Below are 8,510 nucleotides of genomic sequence, written 5' to 3'. Positions count from 1 at the left end.
GCAGCGAGATAGAAAGGGTTAAGACGAGAGAGCGCAGTGGGTGTGGATGGTGTAAAGAGACGGAGGCTCTGAGAGGAACGGAGGAGACGACCAGGAACGTGCAGGGAGACCAGTGAGGGAATGTAGTGAGGAGCAGGGAGACCAGTGAGGGAATGTAGTGAGGAGCAGGGAGACCAGTGAGGGAATGTAGTGAGGAGCAGGGAGACCAGTGAGGGAATGTAGTGAGGAGCAGGGAGACCAGTGAGGGAATGTAGTGAGGAGCAGGGAGACCAGTGAGGGAATGTAGTGAGGAGCAGGGAGACCAGTGAGGGAATGTAGTGAGGAGCAGACAAGGGATATGAATGTTAGCAGGAGGATTCTGTAAGCTCCTTTGCTTGACAGGCAGCCATGCTAGGGAGCTTAATTGAGGCTGAACAGGTTCCCTCTTAGGAAAGAGCAGGAGGATCCTGGCAGCAGAGTTTAAGATTGATTGCAGGGGAGAGAGGCGGGAAGTTTTATTTACTTTATTATTAAAGGGGCGGTTTACCTTTAAATTATCCTTTAGTATGTTGTAGAATGGCCAGTTCTAAGTAACTTTTCAATTGGTCCGCATTATTTATTATGTACAGTTTTTTTAATTATTTGCCTTCTTCTGACTCTTACAAAGTTTTAAATGGGGGTCACTGACCCCGGCAGCCAAAAAACCATTGCTCTGTGAGGCTCCAGTTTTATTGTTATTGTTACTTTTTATTACTTATCTTTCTATTCAGTCCCTCCCCTATTCATATTCCAGCCTCTCATTGCAACTCTACCTCATCAAGTCCCTAGTTGCTAAGGTAATTTTAACCCTAGCAACCAGATAACTGCTAAAATTAAAAAACGGAGAGTTGCTGAACAAATAGTAAAATAATTAAAAACCCACAAATAATAAAAAAAAAAATGAAAACTAATCGCAGGTTGTCTTAGAATATTATTCTCTACATCCTGCTAAACATTAACTCAAAGGTAGTTCAGTAGTGAGTGATATTCTGAGAAAATTTGCAATTGGTCTTCATTTTTTATTATTTGTTTATTTTGTTAACTTTATTATAATGGTTATTCACTGTTGCCATTTCCTGGGTCTCCTCAAAGCTCTCTTCCACATGTCAACATAGTACTGTATACTAGTCATGTGTGGGCCGGCCCGATACCCCCCGGGTTTACACGTGGGTCGGCAGGTTCAGGGCGACCTTGGCACATTACTGACGTGTTGTGGGTGGGTTTGGGTTGAGCACTTTCGCTTGCCCTCCCCGCCCGTGACCTAACACTGCTGGCTGCCTGTATTTACATTAACATTTATTTATAAAGTGCCAACATATCCCGCAGCGCTGTACAATAAGTGGGTTCCATACATTGGGCATACAGAGTAACATATAAAGCAACCAGTAACCGATACAGGAGGGGAAGGGAGCCCTGCCCAAAAGAGCTTACACTCTACATTATTATTATTATTAACATTTATTTATAAAGCGCCAACATACCCTGCAGCGCTGTACAATAAGTGGGTTACATACATTGGGCATACAGAGTAACATATAAAGCAATCAGTAACCGATACAGGAGGGGAAGGGAGCCCTGCCCAAAAGAGCTTACAATCTACAAGGAGTAACATATAAAGCAATCAGTAACCGATACAAGAGGTGAAGAGGGCCCTGCCCAAAAGAGCTTGTATTTATAGATGTACCCCCACCACGCTCCTTTTGTGCTGTCATTGCTCTGCGAATTGGACACAGTGGCATTTGTGTTATATATATGTGTGTGTTTGTGGCTTTATACATATTTGTGTGTTATACTCTGACTATGGGGGAGTTGTACTGATTACTAAAAACCAGTTGTCCATGTCACACCGGAAGCTAAATCTCCATATCAAAGGGTTTTTCTGTGGCAGTTGGGCAGTATGTTGGCAACAGGAGCCTATACCCTTTCACCTTCTTGTATTTTAGATATTGGGTAAAAGTTTTTATCAATTTTTATCTATTTAATGTGAATTTAATGTTAATGAAAGTTCTTTTTATGGTATATATCGATGCCTACAGAATGGCTATTCATTCCCTAACTTTGCCAGGGATTTTCACGTCACCTGGGGTCGAGGCGCGCATGTTCGCACTTCACTTCCGGGTTTAAGTCCTTCACATAGCGACGCTACACTTACATCTTGCCAGTTAGTCCTTCAGTCAGGTGGGGTTATGATGCTCTAGTGTGCGCTGTACTTCTGCGCTTTCTAGGGTAAGTGCGGGCACATTTTGCCAGTTTACCCTCTAGTCAGGTGGGGTTATGATGCGCAAGTGTGCGCTGTACTTCTGCGCTTTCTAGGGTAAGTGCGGGCACATTTTGCCAGTTTACCCTCTAGTCAGGTGCGGTTATGATGCTCTAGTGTGCGCTGTACTTCTGCGCTTTCTAGGGTAAGTGCGGGCACATTTTGCCAGTTTACCCTCTAGTCAGGTGGGGTTATGATGCGCAAGTGTGCGCTGTACTTCTGCGCTTTCTAGGGTAAGTGCGGGCACATTTTGCCAGTTTACCCTCTAGTCAGGTGGGGTTATGATGCGCAAGTGTGCGCTGTACTTCTGCGCTTTCTAGGGTAAGTGCGGGCACATTTTGCCAGTTTACCCTCTAGTCAGGTGGGGTTATGATGCGCAAGTGTGCGCTCTACTTCTGCGCTTTCTAGGGTAAGTGCGGGCACATTTTGCCAGTTTACCCTCTAGTCAGGTGGGGTTATGATGCGCAAGTATGCGCTCTACTTCTGCGCTTTCTAGGGTAAGTGCGGGCACATTTTGCCAGTTTACCCTCTAGTCAGGTGGGGTTATGATGCGCAAGTGTGCGCTGTACTTCTGCGCTTTCTATGGTAAGTGCGGGCACATTTTGCCAGTTTACCCTCTAGTCAGGTGCGGTTATGATGCGCAAGTGTGCGCTGTACTTCTGCGCTTTCTAGGGTAAGTGCGGGCACATTTTGCCAGTTTACCCTCTAGTCAGGTGCGGTTATGATGCGCAAGTGTGCGCTCTACTTCTGCGCTTTCTAGGGTAAGTGCGGGCACATTTTGCCAGTTTACCCTCTAGTCAGGTGCGGTTATGATGCGCAAGTGTGCGCTGTACTTCCATGTTCTCTAGCAGAAGTGCGGGCATATCCAGCTTACCCCGTTACTATAAGTTGGAGGGTTGGGATACAGATTCTGTTAGTGGAAGTGTGTCGTCCACACGTGAAACGCGTTGAGACAATTTATTTGTTTGTTTTATCTCTACACACTGTGAGTAGCCATGCAGGACCAGTTTGTATAATAGACGTTATTATGCTATTTTTGCTCTCTCTTGATTTTTAACCTCTGAGGTTCTGAAGCTGATCTTGGCTGATTCTCCAATCAGTAGTTATTACTTTGGCACAATATCATTGTGGCCTGGTGAGTGTGCATTTTGGTGGAAGCACACGTCATTTCACTTTCTTCTTGGATTTGCCACTTTGCACACTAGTTGTGCATTGTACGTATTACACTGTTTGTTCTTTTTTCTTTTTATTTATATGCGCTTCCATCGCATCCTTCCGGAAGATATTTGAGGCCCACTCAAAGGGGGCTTTTTTAAAGCAAGCAGTAATCAACATTCACATTTCTCTAAAGAAGGTTTTCGCTCACGATTTACCACTTTTTGTGCCGAGTTTTGTATTTATTGTATTTATTACTGCAAAATATTTATTGTGGGTAGTGGTAACACGACATGTTTCGTGTCAATACCCGGGTTTACACTTGGGGTGTTGACCCGAAACATGTCGTGTTGCCACTACCCACAATAAATGTTTTGCAGTAAATCTGCTGAAGCTTTTCTTCTATTTTTTGGATTTCTGCAGGGCAGAATTAGTTGTGCGTAAACATTCTATCCATTAGAGGGCGCCCTTACCCAGCCTACTGATAGGAAACTGCTATTTATATTCTATTTCCATCTAATTTCTTTCTGCCCATGTTACACACGTGTATTCTGTCTCCTTAGGATTCATATTAATACTGGGGAGTGTGTTTTTAATGATTCAGATTTAGTAGATGTTATGGCAGCTTGCACTTTACAGCCTGCAAATGGATTTCTACATATAAAGTAACTTACCTCTTACCCCAGGCTCACACTCCTCTTCTGGGAAATAGGCGCTGGCAGGAGTACGGTGCCGCCATCTTTTTTCAGGGATGCCTTGTGCCACCCCTGGGTCAGCGGTGGGGAAAGTGCTCTGATGGAAAGTACATGGGTCAGTGTGTTTTTTAACAGAAGAGAAGTAACAGTCTGTGGGTAAAGAAAACATAATTTAATTTGCTGGGGCTGCCAAAAAATCCTTTAAACAGCTTTTTTGCAGTCCTAATTTTTCATATATCTCTATTCAGATTATGAGCAAACATAGGGGGCTGTTCCTGCTGAATTGTGCTTAGTACAGGGGAATCCCTATGTGCCATAGTTTTATGGTATCTCTCTGTACAGGCTATGGGCAAACTTAGGGGGCTGTTCCTGCTGAATTGTGCTTAGTACAGGGGAATCCCTATGTGCCATAGTTTTATGGTATCTCTCTGTACAGGCTATGAGCAAACTTAGGGGGCTGTTCCTGCTGAATTGTGCTTAGTACAGGGAAATCCCTATGTGCCATAGTTTTATGGTATCTCTCTGTACAGGCTATGGGCAAACTTAGGGGGCTGTTCCTGCTGAATTGTGCTTAGTACAGGGGAATCCCTATGTGCCATAGTTTTATGGTATCTCTCTGTACAGGCTATGAGCAAACTTAGGGGGCTGTTCCTGCTGAATTGTGCTTAGTACAGGGGAATCCCTATGTGCCATAGTTTTATGGTATCTCTCTGTACAGGCTATGAGCAAACTTAGGGGGCTGTTCCTGCTGAATTGTGCTTAGTACAGGGAAATCCCTATGTGCCATAGTTTTATGGTATCTCTCTGTACAGGCTATGATCAAACTTAGGGGGCTGTTCCTGCTGAATTGTGCTGGTCCTGATCTGTGTTTTCAGTTCATGCCCCCATGTCAGCATTTTTTTGTGTGCAGAGAAGAAGTGCAGAAATAGAATAGGAACAGGGGGTTATTAGCAGTTCATTAATAAACTTCTCACGTGCGTTTTGCAGCACTGCAATGAACTGCCCTTGTTCCAGTTATAGTGAATGAGCCCAGTCTATAGGAAGCAAGGGCAATGTTAGCAGATAATTGGTGCTGACTCCACTTCCCAGACAAGGGATCAGAATGTCAACGTAGCAAACACCCCAGCTGTACCGGTGCAGGAATGGCTGCCCCCGGGGCTACACAGCGGGGTATTTATATAAACTATAGTAGGGTTTCTGTAGCAAACACCCCAGCTGTACCAGTGCAGGGATGGCTGCCCCCGGGGCTACACAGCGGGGTATTTATATAAACTATAGTAGGGTTTCTGTAGCAAACACCCCAGCTGTACCGGTGCAGGAATGGCTGCCCCCGGGGCTACACAGCGGGGTATTTATATAAACTATAGTAGGGTTTCTGTAGCAAACACCCCAGCTGTACCAGTGCAGGAATGGCTGCCCCCGGGGCTACACAGCGGGGTATTTATATAAACTATAGTAGGGTTTCTGTAGCAAACACCCCAGCTGTACCGGTGCAGGAATGGCTGCCCCCGGGGCTACACAGCGGGGTATTTATATAAACTATAGTAGGGTTTCTGTAGCAAACACCCCAGCTGTACCAGTGCAGGAATGGCTGCCCCCGGGGCTACACAGTGGGGTATTTATATAAACTATAGTAGGGTTTCTGTAGCAAACACCCCAGCTGTACCAGTGCAGGAACGGCTGCCCCCGGGGCTACACAGCGGGGTATTTATATAAACTATAGTAGGGTTTCTGTAGCAAACACCCCAGCTGTACCAGTGCAGGAACGGCTGCCCCCGGGGCTACACAGCGGGGTATTTATATAAACTATAGTAGGGTTTCTGTAGCAAACACCCCAGCTGTACCAGTGCAGGAATGGCTGCCCCCGGGGCTACACAGCGGGGTATTTATATAAACTATAGTAGGGTTTCTGTAGCAAACACCCCAGCTGTACCGGTGCAGGAATGGCTGCCCCCGGGGCTACACAGCGGGGTATTTATATAAACTATAGTAGGGTTTCTGTAGCAAACACCCCAGCTGTACCAGTGCAGGAATGGCTGCCCCCGGGGCTACACAGCGGGGTATTTATATAAACTATAGTAGGGTTTCTGTAGCAAACACCCCAGCTGTACCGGTGCAGGAATGGCTGCCCCCGGGGCTACACAGCGGGGTATTTATATAAACTATAGTAGGGTTTCTGTAGCAAACACCCCAGCTGTACCAGTGCAGGAATGGCTGCCCCGGGGCTACACAGCGGGGTATTTATATAAACTATAGTAGGGTTTCTGTAGCAAACACCCCAGCTGTACCGGTGCAGGAATGGCTGCCCCCGGGGCTACACAGCAGGGTATTTATATAAACTATAGTAGGGTTTCTGTAGCAAACACCCCAGCTGTACCAGTGCAGGAATGGCTGCCCCGGGGCTACACAGCGGGGTATTTATATAAACTATAGTAGGGTTTCTGTAGCAAACACCCCAGCTGTACCGGTGCAGGAATGGCTGCCCCCGGGGCTACACAGCGGGGTATTTATATAAACTATAGTAGGGTTTCTGTAGCAAACACCCCAGCTGTACCAGTGCAGGAATGGCTGCCCCCGGGGCTACACAGCAGGGTATTTATATAAACTATAGTAGGGTTTCTGTAGCAAACACCCCAGCTGTACCAGTGCAGGAATGGCTGCCCCCGGGGCTACACAGCGGGGTATTTATATAAACTATAGTAGGGTTTCTGTAGCAAACACCCCAGCTGTTCCAATGCAGGAATGGCTGCCCCCGGGGCTACACAGCGGGGTATTTATATAAACTATAGTAGGGTTTCTGTAGCAAACACCCCAGCTGTACCAGTGCAGGAATGGCTGCCCCCGGGGCTACACAGCGGGGTATTTATATAAACTATAGTAGGGTTTCTGTAGCAAACACCCCAGCTGTACCAGTGTAGGGCAATAGTACATAATATATTATTTTGATTCACTTTCATTTTGTTGCCATTAATGTTCCTTTAATGGAGCTTATTCTTCTTTATTATTCCTTTATTGGAGCTTATTATTCGTCTAATCAAAGTCACAGGAAACATATACAAAACCTGAGAAATTTGGGATGATGTAAAAATGGAAAGGCTTAACACAGACCAAACTTTCATATTTAATCCCTTTTTGTTATCCCTGGTTATGTTTAAACAGCTTAAATTCAAGTCAAACTCACTTTACACCCCCTATGGGTCTCCTTCCCTTTCCTACATCTCATTATACATTTTATATTCTGGTTGTTTTGCCCAGAGTGAATCAGACAGCAGGGTGCCAGACTGTACTATACAGGGGTTATAGCAGTGACTATGGGCAGTACCTTGGTTGCCACATTCTAACTGGAGATTCCCATGAGCTGTAATTTACTTAGATTCTTGTGTATTCCCCCCTGTTTGGGTTAGAATATTGTGATACGGGCAATTCCAACCACAGATATAACTTTATTATCAGTAGTTTAGGGTTATCATGACACAGGCACTTGCTTAAAACTTATAAAATTGGTAGCAGCAAGTGGGATTTCGGGGCCAGTGATCTGATATTGTTCTAAGGCTCTCACCTTCATACACACATCACACAGATTTAGGCCTCCTCTCTCATTTACCTGTGGTTAAAGCTTGATCTCCCACTTACTATGGCTGCTTACTAGAACTGCTACTGTGTATCCTATAAACTACATTTTGAGAGAGGTAGCGCTCTATCAGTATGAACCCATGCCACTTTAGGGTAAGAACCTATGGAGCGGTTGAGTCATCCGCGATAGATCTCCGCTCCGAAGAGGCTTTCCACCAGTAACAATAGGAGTCCGGGGCATTTTTGGCCCCTGAAGCGGCTCCTCCGATCAGTGTAATCCGGGTGCCCCGAGGCCGCCCCGTCCATGGCCCCCCCCCCCCTCCTCCATCGTGCGATCGTGGGGCTTTACACTCGCATATGGAGCAGAGGGGGGAGGTCCCCATTGCTTTGTATGGGAGAAAAAGTGTATAATTTTGGTGTGGCGCCCCAAAATTTGTGCTGCCCTAGGTCCGGGCCTTTGTGGCCTCTCCACAAATCCGGGCCTGCCTCCGATGCTGTCCCCCCTTGGCCCCCCGGGTTTACCTTAACAGTTTAAAAAACAGAAATTTGGCTCTTAAAGTTACAAGGAGCTGCATTTTGCTGCCCCTGGTAACTTTGGGGGCGATGCCTCATGGTAGCAGTGCCCCTGATAGGCATCACCAGTGGAAAGCCCTTCCTCCTGCAGGACACGTCTGTAGTCAAGAATCTACCTAAACACTTATAGTTTCCTTAGAAGAGGTTATGCCAAATAAGTAAAAAGCAGTTATGGTCTCTCTCCCCCACCCAAGGATAATATCCTTGTTTTAGTTACTGCCTTGACGGTGTCCAGGAAA

This window comes from Xenopus tropicalis, chromosome 8, assembly GCF_000004195.4.
Source record: "Xenopus tropicalis strain Nigerian chromosome 8, UCB_Xtro_10.0, whole genome shotgun sequence".
NCBI lineage: Eukaryota > Metazoa > Chordata > Amphibia > Anura > Pipidae > Xenopus > Xenopus tropicalis.
The sequence above is the reverse complement of the archived record's forward strand: the minus strand, read 5'-3'. Positions refer to the sequence as shown.